This window comes from Silene latifolia, chromosome Y, assembly GCF_048544455.1.
Source record: "Silene latifolia isolate original U9 population chromosome Y, ASM4854445v1, whole genome shotgun sequence".
NCBI classification, from domain to species: Eukaryota; Viridiplantae; Streptophyta; class Magnoliopsida; order Caryophyllales; family Caryophyllaceae; genus Silene; species Silene latifolia.
In genome coordinates, this window is record NC_133538.1 from 62693242 (window position 1) to 62707886 (window position 14645).

Here is a 14645-nt window from a genome sequence, read left to right on the forward strand (position 1 = left end):
CTGAATTAACTGAAACAATGCCCTTAAATATTTCCCTAAATTCGAATAATCACTAAACTCATGCATTTTGAATGTAATACTTCTCAAAGTTACATACCTTAGTCCTTACGATAAGTACTTTTACCTTATGAGAAGCAGAATTATACATTCTTAAAGCAAGGTAAGATCACAGCAACCAAAGATAAAATTCACATTCTCTTACCATTCATTTAATAAATAGTTTCATCCGAATTGAGAATGTAACTGAAATGACAGATATAATAACCATAAATGTCAAACTGAATGAACAAAACAACATCCTTATATTTTGAATAAATTCAAATAATTAAAGTGTCTTTCCGAAATTAATATTTAGTTATTAGACGTAAATATTAACTAGTTAAAGACATTACTCTTTAGTAATTGTAATCAAATATTGACGATAAACTCACGTCGAACACTAAGCCTTCCTTTGGGCCGACTCAATATTCACCTGAAAATCCGAATAATCGTCACATATTTATTACCCAACGTGTATATGCAATTCGGCCAAATAATGGTCTTCCTTTGGGCCGACCATTATTCGCATGAACTACACACACTAGACCAAAATTGAATTTATTCACCTTAGAAGCTTTATGGGCATAACCTATTATGAGTGTCATAAACATAATGACACTCCCTTACCTTGAATTTCAGATTCAAATATTGACATCTCCATCAACACAAGACACCTAGCACAACATTAAATTTAGTCTTTGGACATAAAATTAACTTGTAAGTGATGATCTTGGTGTAGTGATCAAGTATTAACAATAAATTCTTGTCAAACATTAAGCCTTCCTTTGGGTCGACTTAACATTCACATGGAAACCTTACAATTGTTACATACTTACCACCACAAGCATGACTGAATTTCGGCCAAATAATAGCCTTCCTTTGGGCCGACCATTATCCGCATGAAACTCAATCACACATTGTAGTCATAATATTCTAAATCATTCAACTTACACAATAGAGGTTACTTTGGCAACTTATTGTGTCGATCAAACAACTTAAAATATTAGACCCGTTATTATAAATCCGATTGGCCAATAATTTGATCTGAAAACACAAGTCCTTAATTGACAAGTGACTTAGCCTTTTAATGATAGATGAAACTATCAAAATAGTACTTCCTTAGTCAAGTCTGTAAAATTAATAGACCATACAAGTATATATCCTTATTTTCACTTGTCCAAGCCCTGAATATTCCTTAAAATTTATGGATACATAATTATACTACATCCATAAATCTCAGTAAATCATGAACAATATTAGCCTAATCAGCCACTAATGAACACAAGTTTGGGGTGAAACATATGCAACTGAATTAAAAAAAAAACTTAATATGCTGCCAATCCGTATACATGTTGATCACAGTAGCGGCTATCCAAAATTCACCAACATATTCCAAATTCTAAGCAAATAATAATCCCATATCCAAAGTATGCCATAGATGAACATCGAAGTCAAGGTGAATAATAGCGTGCCATGTAGTAACATGTTCATAAGTTTATCAATATATAGGATCATAAGAATGCTCACCCAAAAAAACTCTGTTAATAGTGGTGCCCAGATCATAGCCACAAGTTTGGTTAATAAAATCAACCCTGAATTCATGCTTACTAACCATGACTCCAAGAAGATAAAAGCTAAACCTTTGAATATTAATCCAAATTTTGCACCACGTACTAAACTCCTTTAGAAAAAAAACCGCAATTTGTCGTAGCACAAGGACATTCCGTAAAGAATAATGCGATATGTGAAAGTTTAATTACCCATGAACCTTAAACAATCTTTAAAGAAAATAATATCCAAATTGTTCCAAATAAGTGCACATGACATAGCCGAGATATACAATTAACTTTATAAATCACCATGTTTAATTCGTAACACATGCCAGTGGTTACTATAACAGAGATTATGCACACAAATAAAATTATTGACACGTCGGGCCAAAAGTAAAACTTAACCAAAGCGACAATAAAATTCAATTATGAATTCTCATATCCAAATTAGTCATCACGATCAATTTACGCATATATATTAACAAATCATGAACCACATGATAAAATTAAGCGTATTGTGATGAAGAGTCATAACAGACAAATCGTAAAACAAGATTAACGACTGTCGCAAAAATCAAATTCCAAATAATTTAATATGAAGGTGGCTCTGATACCACTTGTTAGAATTAATCCGAATAGAGACCATAAACTTCATACTAAATTACTCGGTATAAACTGAAGAGCGGAAGCGTACCTGATTACATGACGATAGAGATTGGAATAAACCGTCCGAAGGGACGGTCTTAGGATTAGGTCTTCTAGTAGACACACAAACCATGGGGATCTCTCTACTGATGGGATGCGGGGAGATTAGGTTATTGTGTGCTACTGGGACCATAACCTGCGTGACTTATATATAGTCTCCTTAATCTAACGCCCATCATGCATTAGTAACCTAATGGGTATCTACACAATTAAGATATCCGGCCCATACTTTATAAGACGTAATTAATATGCCCGTATTATATTATCCAGATGGATCACTATATTGGGCTAAACTTAAACGATAGCAAACAAATACAATCTGTATAATAGTGTGTCCACATAAATAGTATTGGACTCAATATTCTTACATGGCTCATTCCAAACCCATACCTCATACCTTTATCTTTATGAGTTGTGTTATAACAGAAGCAAGAAAGAACAAATAAAGAACAATAAAAGACAAACGCACAGATTTACGTGGTTCACTAACGGTGTGTTAGCTACGTCCACAGGGCAGAAGGGAGAGAGTTTTATTGATATGTGAGGAGTTTTGGATTCTGATTGAGACGGTATGATAAGATAATCTTAGGTAGAGGATTAGAGAGTTTATATAATCTCTCTAAACCTAATCTGAGAATGGACCTAATAAAGGCAAGACAGACTGGCCCAATAACAAGATACGGATACCGTTTAAGTTTCGGGGCGTTGCCCGGTTCCCCATCGGGGACCACGTTGCGTCCCCGAACCCCTAAACCAGGGCGCTTCGCCCCTGGACCCAAACTCGCTGACCGGTCAGCGAGACCCCCGCATAGTTATTCGAAGCGGCGGTTAACAGAATCAAGGCACAAACCCAACAAGTTGAATCAAACGCCCCTTATTACTTTCCCTAATTTGTACAAGCTTGTTCCCCTCGTTATGCTGCCTCTTCTTTTTCCCTGTTTTTTCTCCAAATCGCATATCGTGTTTCGCTCGGCACTTCATCGGAGTTCCGACGACCTCAGTTCGATCCTCTTCTTTTTCTCCGTCGTCCTTGCATCATGTAAGTAAATTTTTATAACATGTGAACGATAAATTTTATGAATGTTTTTTATGTCAATCAAGACTGTAAATTATTGTTTTGGGGACGAATTATTGTTGGCGAGTCGATGCGGGCAGTTTGTGTATTGTCGTGATTATATTGGCATTACATAGAAATTGTTACGTATATATTTATTTATAGTGAGATAGTTAGATGAGTTGATTGGGTGTGTGTGCTTAAGAATTTAGGAGAATTTACGAATTTGATTACCTGTGGATTGTTAAGAATTGCTTTCCTGCAAGTTGGTTAAAGGGTTATTAGTGTTAAACATGAAGTAAGCTACGAGAGTTAGAGCAGGTAAGGTTTGATAAATTATGTGAGGATGTTGATAAAATTACTTGATGTGATAAGCTGGTGTACAATTGGTTCGTAAAAGTTAGGTAAGTAAATCATTAAATTGTGAATTAGGTTGATTGATACAGCAGACTGGAGTTTTAATTTTTCTAAAGCTTTGATATGGGATTACTTCATTACTAGAGTGTACAGGTTGTTTTTAGTTCACACAAAACAAGAAGTTTTGTTTTGGGTAACCTTAAGATGCGATTTTTGATTGTTATCGAGTTGTCATGGCCTTGAATAATGGAAAAAAAAATAGTGTAGAGTGTGCACCTCGAGTATTTGGAGCTGCTTTATGGGAACATGTTTAAACACAAATATGATGTAAAGCGAGTTTACATGATGGCGACTCTATATAGTGAGTTGAGTTTCTTTCATACGAGTATTAAATAGTATAGTAATCGAATAATTTCTATACTTGTAGCTTGTGGTTTCGAAGTAAGAGAAATTTTGGGATTAAGCTAGCTTGGATTGACCGTCTTAAGAGGTAAGGACTTTTACCCTTTTAAAATTAAGAGCATGTTCGGTTTGACATTTAAACAGTTTTTACATACGTTTGGTAACGATGATTTCTACTAGCTTTTGCGAGTTTTTGAATATTGTTTTATGTGACCATGAGTCACCCGTTGGAATTATTTGGCGCAAGCCGTCTTTAAAATTATGTAGCAGACTCTGGGAGTTCTGTTGGTCTAGAAGGTTTTAAGGTGCGTCTAAGACGTCCCTGGGATTACGTCCCGAAAACTGAACTCTTGGCCCGAGTTCCATTTGGGTGGGGTTTGACAGGCCCCCACTCGCTAGGAGGTTAGATTTTCTCTTTTGGCAGCCTCATCCTACTGACTGTCCAAATGCGAGAGGTGCGCACTATTATAAGTCTAACCAAGCATAGGTGATGCCTCTAGACCGTGTCAAGGGTAGGACCTTGGCACACAAGTGGTGAAAACTATGGATTTTATAATGTTTGATTAACGTCATTGGTTTTACAGCGATATTGGTTATGAATTATAATTCTGTTTTCACTATGATTGGAACTTTGTTAATTTATAATATCATTTTGTAAACTTGTCACCATTTCTTATTTTCTTAAAACAAAGCTTTGCTGACGTACTTCTGTATTTTTAGGTTGTTCCCCATCTGGAACCTGTACCTATATGTGATTTTGGGTACAGTTGATAGGTATACTTGAAGTGCTGCATGTGTGCATCTTGGTTTCGGGACTATTATGAGCGAGGAAGAAGTTTTGCGTTTTTGACTTTAAATTATTTAATATTTGAGTTTTCAATTTACTCAATTTATTTATTTGAGTTTGGATTAAACTATTTTGGATTTTGTAAGACTTAAGACTTTAGCTGTGACGTTTTATTTAATGAAAATTTCAGAAATCTATTTAGTATTTATTTTATGTCTCTGTATTTACCTTGCAGTTGGCGTTATAGCTAAGTGCGGAGTGACAGCTGTGATGTTTCCGTGTCGAAGTTTGTCATTTTTGGTCGCGGAAATTCAGGGCTGTTACAATATATCCTTGATGTATAAGAGTAGATTAGTCAAATAGATGAGTCGAGTCAAGTCAAGTGAGTACGGGATTCCAGCACAATATGTGAGAAGGCACGATAGGTTTAGAGTCAATCTAAACTTCGAATACAATTCAAGCCAAAAACATTCTCGGTCATTCTTTTTGTTGTATTGACTTCAATTAAAATCATTGTCTTACTAATGTAATATTATTATATATAAATATATATATATATATATATATATATATATATATATATATATATATATATATATATATATATATATAGGGGCGAGATCCGTCACGAACTTAAGTTCGATCATTTAACCGTACGAACTAAGTTAAAAAACTCAAATCTGCGTGTATTAAGTATTAACCAAGCTAACCTCTGACAACACCGCCTCTACTCTTCCGCGACCTGATCTTCATTCTCCCTTTTCCATCTTCTCCCGGTTTTTCACTCTGACCCCTGCGCAAGTACATAAATATTATCCTACAACTGGTTGTATAAGAGCTATGTACAACCGCGTCAAAGTTATCGAGCTCTTACACAAAGTTGTTGAGTTATTTTACAAGTTATTGAGCTATTTTACGAAGTTATTGAGCTTAATAATTATTCTGTTAAGCTCAACAACTTTGTATCATAACTCGATAATTTTGTTAATAGAGCTCGACAACTTTGTAACAAAGCTCCGCAACACTGAATAAGTTGTATATACAACCGGTTGTATAATACATTAACTGGCGCAAGTATCACCCCATCCTCGCATTTTCGTCTTTTACCATCGATCATAGGAGTAACTTCTACTTGTTCTATCTCACGGTCTTCTTCTTTGATCCTAACTCTTTCAAATTGTTGCTTTTTCCGCCATTGTTATCCCCAAATTGCTCTTCGATACGGTATACTCTTTCTCTCTCTTGTTTCTACATCAGAGTTGTTCCCCTTCGTTTCCAATTCAGAGTAAACTACATACACGTCTCAGTTTCATATTGTATATCAATTATTTTGCAGTCACACCAAATTCGTCACTTTTGCAATTGAAAATTAGGGTTCATGAGCTGCATGATTTTGTAATTATCACTTAATTACTTCCCGTTATGTTTAATTCGTGCTTATTCGAATTAATTTCTGCTGTTTTTTTATTGTTTTGTGTTAATTTAATCTTAATTCACGATTAAAAACCAGAAGAGAATTATAAAATATTCAATGTCAATATAATATAGCTCGCAACATAAACACTATAATGAGCAAGCTAGCACCTATGGGGTTATGCCAGCGAGGCATGGTGGTGGTCAGAGTAAAAGATGCTTGTTGTTGGCGACGACTGGTTGTTGTCGAGTTGAAGACTAGGGGTGGTGGGTCATGGGTGTGGTGTTAGTGAGGGGGTGGGGGTGGTACTTTGTATTTTTGTGTATGTACTGTATTTGGATACACAAAATACGTTACCAGATACATGGATGAATACTACCAGATACACATATCGATGTATGTATCTAGAGTATTAATTTGTGAATCTGGGACAATAATATGTGTATCTACTCCTATATAGGTAATTTCTCTATTCTTAAATTGAAGAAAACAAGAATAAGATCCTCTTAGTCCACTTGTGGATGAATTTTTCAATACAGTATTGTTAGTTTGGTTTTAGTTCTTATGAAATGAATAATCAATGTTGAATTAATGTAATGCAACATGTTCTTGGTCTATTAAGTCACTGATTATGTAAACTTCAATGATTAACTAATATTTATCCTTGATTTGTAATGCTTAATTTCCTTTCTTATTTTGTTTTACGTGTCTTTTCACAACATATTTCAGGAGAATATAAATATTTATCATTGTCTCCAAATAAACTACTCCCTTCGTCCCTATCATTTAGCTATCGAACTCTTTTATTTAACCCACCCTTGTTTGTAGTTTTGGTGTCAACTAGCCTATTAGTGTGGTGTATAGTTAGAGCATCTCAGAATGTTTTATTAAATTGGAATAAAATGAAAGTTATTAATTTCACTTTGATATACTCTTTCATTTGAAGTAGTGTATCTAGCTAGCTAAAGTTATGTATCTAGAAACTAAAAAGAGTGTATCTAGCTAGCTATAGGTATGTATCTAGCAACTTAAACGAGTGTATCTAGCTAGCTTAACGTATGTATCTAGAAACTTAAAGAAGTGTATCTAGGTAGGTAGAGGTATGAATTTGGCTGCCCGCTACGCGGAACCGCCGAATCCAACTCTAAACCCTTTTCCTCATTATCGGAATGGGATGCAGAAAAAACAAAACCCTAAAAATATAGAGTGAACCCTTTTCCGAGGGGAAAGGAGATTCTAATAGGGAACGAGTATCCTTTTAGAGGTATATTTAGTAATTTAAAGAAGTGTATCTACCTAGCTATATGTATGTATTTAGAAACTTAAAGGAGTGTATCTAGCTAACTAGAAGTATGTATCTAGCAAATTATAGAAGTGTTTCGAGCTAGCTAGAGGTATGTATCTAACAATTTAAACGAGTGTATCTATTTAGACGTTCTAATGTCGATTGTTTTTATGTATTATATGCATAATTAAGTTGAATTTGGCTCAACCGATAACCTAGTCCACAATTTGGGAATCCTGCCATCATGAAATGAACTCTTACATGGAAAAATTTAATTGTTATATCCCCGTGTTCTCGTCCAACCTCACCCTTAATCCCATAGGAGATTGAGGCAGAGAATTTTAGCGTTGTGAGGTTCTTATGGCAATTTGGTTGATGTGATTTTGGTGCAACTGATCTCCTTCTGTCTCCAATCTGAACGATCCTATATTCCATCAATGAACTTTAATTGATATGGAATATTTGAATTTCTATATTCAAAGCTCTCGAGATTGAGGCAGAGGGTTTTAGCTTCTTGACGTTCTAGTGTCATATGGTTTGATGTATTATAAGCCCCGTTGAAGTGATTTTGACAGCCGGTTTCTTATTTTTAGCCGAGTTCTATGATTTGGGATACTGTCATACAAGTTGGAACTTAGAATGGCAAAGCACATAGGTGGTTATCTTTTTTTAGAGTAAGGGATTGGGCCTTTCTCAAATCCCTGGTAATCTGAAATACTTGATTGCATTCTGGTCAAGGGATTATATCTTAGTGTGGTAATGTTTGTGAATAGTGCGTTTTTCTTTATAGCTTGACTAACCTGCTCTTAGTTCATGCGATTGCACAGGTGAAAGCTCTATCAGTATTGACAGAGAGAATTCCACAAAGTAGAAGAAGTGGTTTCCTTTTGTGTTTTCTAGATATAGTTGAAAGTATAGCATTGAGTTTTAATAATATTTGCATTGTGGTCGAGAGATTGTATCTTAGTGTGGTAATCTTCAGACATTAAGCTTAACCTACTTAAGATAGATGGTGGTATGATTGGATTAGAGACTATTATCTTTCAGAGGGTAATAAGTTCTACTATAATTTATGTCGGAAGTTTGCATTCGAGTGTATTATAATCATGTTTGGAAGAAGTGGCTTCCTTTTATACAAAATGAAAATTGCATAGTTTGAATTGAAGTTCTGAGATTGATGCTCATTGAGCTACTCTAGAGTTTAACTACTGACATTGCAGGAACATCCGTATCTGAACAGACCATGGTACACCCTGCATCCATGTGGGACGAACGAACTGATGAAACTCCTAGTTAATACTTGTCTATTGAAAGCTGAAGATACACCAGAACGCTACTTGATTTCATGGTTCTCTGTGGTAAGCCAGGTTATTGGTCTTAAAATTCCACTTGAGATAGCAACTCCTCGTCAAATGTAGCTTCATGTTGTGCAAAAACATGATGTAGTAAACAAAATTTGGAATGCTTTTGGGGATCACCTCGTGAATCTTCATCTCTTCTGATTGTATCTGTTAACCGTTAGTTGGAATTTAAGCCCCAATAGATTGAAATTTGCAGCTGGCAGCTTAAGATCGGAAACAGAAGATCGATAACGTTGCTCATTGTAAGATAGATACTCTATATTGAACTGTTAAGAAGATGGTATGGTCTTATTGTAGAGCAACAAAGTATTGAACCGGAAAGAGTGAATGATTTCAGAAGCAGATTGTGTAGCTTGATAAGTTGATAGGATGTTTCGGGTTTCTGGGATAAAAAGATTAACTAGTTTGAATCCCAATGTTGAAGCTTAAGTTACGAAATTGAGCTTTGAGAGACGATCTGAATTCTGGCTGATTTCTCATGTAGCTGTTTTTTATGTTTTGGCAGAAGTGTTCCTCAGTTACAAACATGCAATGCTAGACAACGTTCATATCAAGTCCTGCTGGTTTCTTTCTCAGATAGAATAAATTTTGCCCAAGATCAAGAGGAGAATTTTGTTCATCTATTTAAATAATGTTTTGGTACCTGATATCGTCCTTAATATTTCGGTACCATGATCACAAAATTCTTGCATTGGATTTCAAATTTGATTTTGTAATTTCTGTATACTATCCCTGTTTTTGCTTGACGTTTTCATCAGCAGCTCTACATCCATCACACCATTCATGCTCATGCAATTGTTTTCGGTGTTTGATTCCCTCGCTTCTGTTTTCCTACTAGCTTGTGACTCGAAACTCATTTTGCTAACATCTTCAATTGGGAAATTAAGAAAAGCTTTTGCTCTTCTAATTAATTATGTTAAGCCTGCTGTAAGTTACTGATATGTAATTATGTGTAACACATTTCTACTCCAATTTTTGGCCATATATGCTTATTAGAGTTAAAAATAAACCTAGGCATTTTCTGCAGTAAAAAACATTCTGATACACTAGGAGTGAGATTTTTAACTTTCAGTCTCACACATCAGCAATTTTATAGAAATAAGAATAATATTTTTCCCGGTATTTCAAAAGCTTCCTGTAAATTACAGAGTGAACTGTCAAATGAATAATCCACAAATTGTATCTTCTACTATAACGCATAATAGTAGCTCTTGTTCTCTATCAAGGTCGTGTTTTTAGCTAAAACACTGAAGGCTTTGACATTATGCGGTAATGGGTCAATAACTAAACACCGAACGCTAAAAAACGAGAAATGAATAATAGCAATAAAACACGACCTTGATAGAGAACAAAAATGGTGACAGTTCAGATACACAAGGTATTAGTACCGGATACACAAGGTATTAGTACCGGATACACAAATCGACATGTGTATCCGGTAGTAATACCGTGTGCACCTAGGCTAGTATTTAGTGTATCCACTGCCACAACCTGCGACACCACCTGACCAATCATCCCCACCACCAGTACCTCACCCAAACGACCACCGCAAGCATATTTACCAGCGATCACCCTACGAGCACCTGCGCAATTACTACACCTCCCAATTACACCGAAACTGACAAACCAACAGAACATTATCAACATTGACATAATTGTCCAAATCACCCACACCCACATTGCTCCCCGTTAAACACCACACAACCAACATCCAAAAACGTTTTTTTTGTCGTTTTTTAATTATCCACATCTACTAACAACCACTTCACACATCCACCAACAGCAGTGGCGGCATCAGCATCACCACAATGAAACTTGGAATCGGAACCCGAGTTGAATCGAGCCCAGATACGATAGCAACCACTGCTACCCCTTCAATTCGAGCAACCCAGCCTAGATAACCGCCGGAGAGAATGGCGAGGCTACTAACACAATCACCTCACCAGTCACCACCTATCACTCGCCTTTGCCGACCATCTATAAATACCTTTGCCTTCGTATTCGCACCTCCACGAGCGGTAATGATTGGAGCATGACCGGATGACAAATGAAGAGATTGGAGAGCACGAGGATTCGTCGGCGGCCTGCAACAACTAATCTAATAGCCGCTGGTACGTCCGGCGTCGGAGTCGGCGAGTTGAGTGAGTGGGGTTAGAGATGAGGAGAGAGAAAGGATGGAAAGAAAAGATATGTCGGGGACGACTGACGAGGAGTACGTCGCCGACGTGTTTGACCGGTGATGACATGAAGAGCTATGATTGGAGTTGAAATGGGGGAAGATGGATGGGGGCCTGCTGATGCGTGGATAAGGGAGCACTAAGCAGTAAGTGGATTGGAGTTATTTTGATATGCAGGAAGTAAAGTCCCTTCATTTCACTAATCCAAGGGTTCTTATTCGGTTAAATGCAGTTCGCGCACCGTAAAATGGTTCGCACGGATCCCGATTCTCTCTCTCTCTCTCTCTCTCTCTCTCTCTCTATATATATATATATATATATATATATATATATATATATATATATATATATATATATATATATATATTGCGCAGTTAAAGAGCCCAATTCCTATAACTTTTTTTTTATCAATATTTATAAATCCTATTTTCATGAATTACCAGAAGACCAAAACACTGTATTATATAAGACTTTATATAGCACTATTGTTACCAATAGTAGTAAATTGATAATGAAAGATTAGTGTTTTCATTTTCTGCATGTTCCTCCGTACATATTATTTGATCAATGATAAAAAAAAAAAGCTATGGTCTATAAAGGAGTAAGGATCCTCTCCATTTTCTCAAAAAAGAAATGGAGATCTATTACGTATTAATGGTCCGGATCTAATTCTACATAGATCGGGTGGTTGAAAATACACTTGAGTAGAAAAAAGGTAAATGGATAAAATTAGATATATAATATAATATGAGTGTATTAGAGAGGAAATAGAGAGAAAAAATGGAGAGGATCCAAATTGTCATAAAAAATAGTGACAAAAGAGTACAATTTTCAAGAAGTACTTACACATAATAATGTTACAGAAAAATTAAAACTCCGCATTGTACTATGATTGTGAAATGTAATTAGAGAGGTTGGATTAAGTACTAAAAGTATTGACTTTCAATTGTTTTTATAAAACGTCGATTAAATACGGAGTACAATATGATATAGTGAAATTGAAATGCCAGTTATATTGAGTTATCCTTTGTGAACGCAAATTTATATGTAGAATATTTTAGGGTTTTTTTTTGTCAAAAACTACCTTATATTTAGGGGTATTTGTAAAAAGACTACCTTATATTATTTTTCTTGTTTTAAAGTACCTTTGTTTTCTCTTTTTTTGGTCAGAAACTACCTATGCTGAAAATATGGCGAAATTTGGTCGATTTAACGACATTAACCTATCTCATATTACTCTCTTAACACCAAAAAACAATGATCAAGTGCGTTCAAACCACAGTTTAACTTCAAATAAGCATAATTTATGTTTTCACATTTCAATAATAACTACGAACATCTCTTAAAGTTAAGCGTAAGTACATCATGACTTCCCAAAATATGATCTAAGCAAGTTTGAAACATAAAGGACTCATGGGAGATAGGTTAAAGCCAGAAAATTGACTAATTCCGTCTAGACTCTTAACATAGGTAGTTATTGACCAAGAATAAAGAAACCAAAGGTAGTCGAAAACAAAAAAAAAATAATGTAAGGTAGTATTTTTACAAATACCCCTAAATATAAGGTAGTTTCTGACCAAAAACTCAATATTTTATGATAAAACAAGTATAAGTATATCGATTCTTTTAAAGTGTCCTAAAGACATGATAAGAAGCCAATTAAAGAAATACTAAATATTGAGAACCACCTCAACATTCCTAAAACTGCTTTTATCTATTGGGCAACTCTCCATAAGAAACTTCTTACTCGTGATAGATTGGTCCAAATGGGTATCTGCAGTGATGTCAACTGTTGTTTGTGTGATACTGCCCCTGAATCTCATGACCACTTATTTCATGATTGTGTCTTTACCAGAAGATGTATGAGCCTGCTGCAGCTGAAGCTTCAATTCCCAGTCCCTACAGACGACATTATCAGGTGGTTCTCTGCTAGTAGATGTAAGAGTGTGCTGCAGAAGTTACTTGCAGGTGCCTTTTATGTTGGTGTAATTCATGCAATATGGATGGCTAGGAATTGTGCTAGGCTTCACTATTCAGTTATTCATCCTAAAGTTCTAGTGCATCAAGTTTGGAAGGAGGTGTTAGAAAGATGGAATTAAAGGAATAGATCTCCCTTGAGACCATTAGAAACGCAATGGCTGACTCGTGTAACAATGTAATGTTATTTGAATTTCCTTAGGTTGTGAGTTGAGCTTGTATTCAGAACACTGTATGCCTATTTTTTGATTAATATATACCTACCCTTCACCAAAAAAAAAGAAATACTAAATACTCCTTTCATATGCAAGTTGTTATTTAATTTGTATTTCATAAAGCATGAGTCCTTTCTGATTTGCCAGAAACAAAAGTAGAGAGTTGGCCGGTCGGAGGGAGTACACGTTAGCAATTTTTAATTACCATATTATTCAGTACACGATCGAACATTACAAATAAGCCCGTGCATTGCACGGGCATTCAATCTACTAAATATATATTTGAGGCTTTTTTCTAGCGACATGATAGTCTCCAACTTTTTTAAAACACTTAATTAAATTTTAAAATTAATCACTTACAATTTTTCTATTAGAATTAAGAAATAATTAATCATTTACAATTCCCCTATTAGAATTAGAAAATTATTTTTTAATATTTGTGCACTTATTATAAAGAAATGCCCTTCCCTAGGCCGGGCTTCAGATTCCCAACTTTTCTATTAGAATTAGAAGATTATTTCTTAATATTCGTGTTTATATATGTTTTTATATATATATATATATATATATATATATATATATATATATATATATATATATATATATATATATATATATATATATATATATAGAGGCAAGATCCGGTGAGTCCACCTATATATTTGAGTCCATGAGTCCATAAAACAATATCACGCACTATACAAAACAATATCACGAATTTTTTTTTTCAATTTTTTTTTTCGAATTTTTTTTTTCAATTTTTTTTTTCCGAAAAAGTTTTTGTTTTTTTTAAACTGTGATATTGTTTAGTATAACGTGTGATATTGTATTACAAAATAATATCACGATTTTTTTTTTCAAATTTTTTTTTTCGAAAAAGTTAGTTTTTTTTTTTTAAACATTTTAATTTATGCTGTGATATTGTTTAGTATAACGTGTGATATTGTATTACAAAATAATATCACGATTTTTTTTCGAGTTTTTTTTCCAAAAACTTTTTTTTTTCAGTTGTGATATTGTTTAGTATAACGTGTGAAATTGTAAGCTGTGATATTGTGTAGTATAACGTGTGATATTGTATCATGGACTCACGGACTCAAAAAGATAGGGTGGACTCATGTGATCCTAATTCTATATATATATATATATATATATATATATATATATATATATATATATATATATATATATATATATATATATATATATATATATATATATATATATATATATATATATATTGATAACTGTGAAAGGAGAGGCACCGTTTTGCCGTTATGTCGTGGTTAGGCGCTTGGCGTTTTTTCTGTCATCTCCGAGTT

General features: G+C 34.6%; 2 long non-coding RNA genes across 2 annotated transcripts; both read left to right on the forward strand.

The window, feature by feature from the left end:
• The first annotated feature begins 3156 nt into the window (after window positions 1-3156).
• Window positions 3157-5049, forward strand: LOC141633679 (uncharacterized). Its single transcript, XR_012538446.1, has 3 exons — window positions 3157-3333; window positions 4133-4195; window positions 4828-5049. It is a non-coding gene; the product is annotated as an uncharacterized LOC141633679 (long non-coding RNA).
• Window positions 5050-5968: 919 nt separating this feature from the next.
• LOC141626628 (uncharacterized) lies at window positions 5969-9562 on the forward strand. Its single transcript, XR_012536233.1, has 3 exons — window positions 5969-6118; window positions 8814-8951; window positions 9460-9562. It is a non-coding gene; the product is annotated as an uncharacterized LOC141626628 (long non-coding RNA).
• Window positions 9563-14645: the final 5083 nt, after the last annotated feature.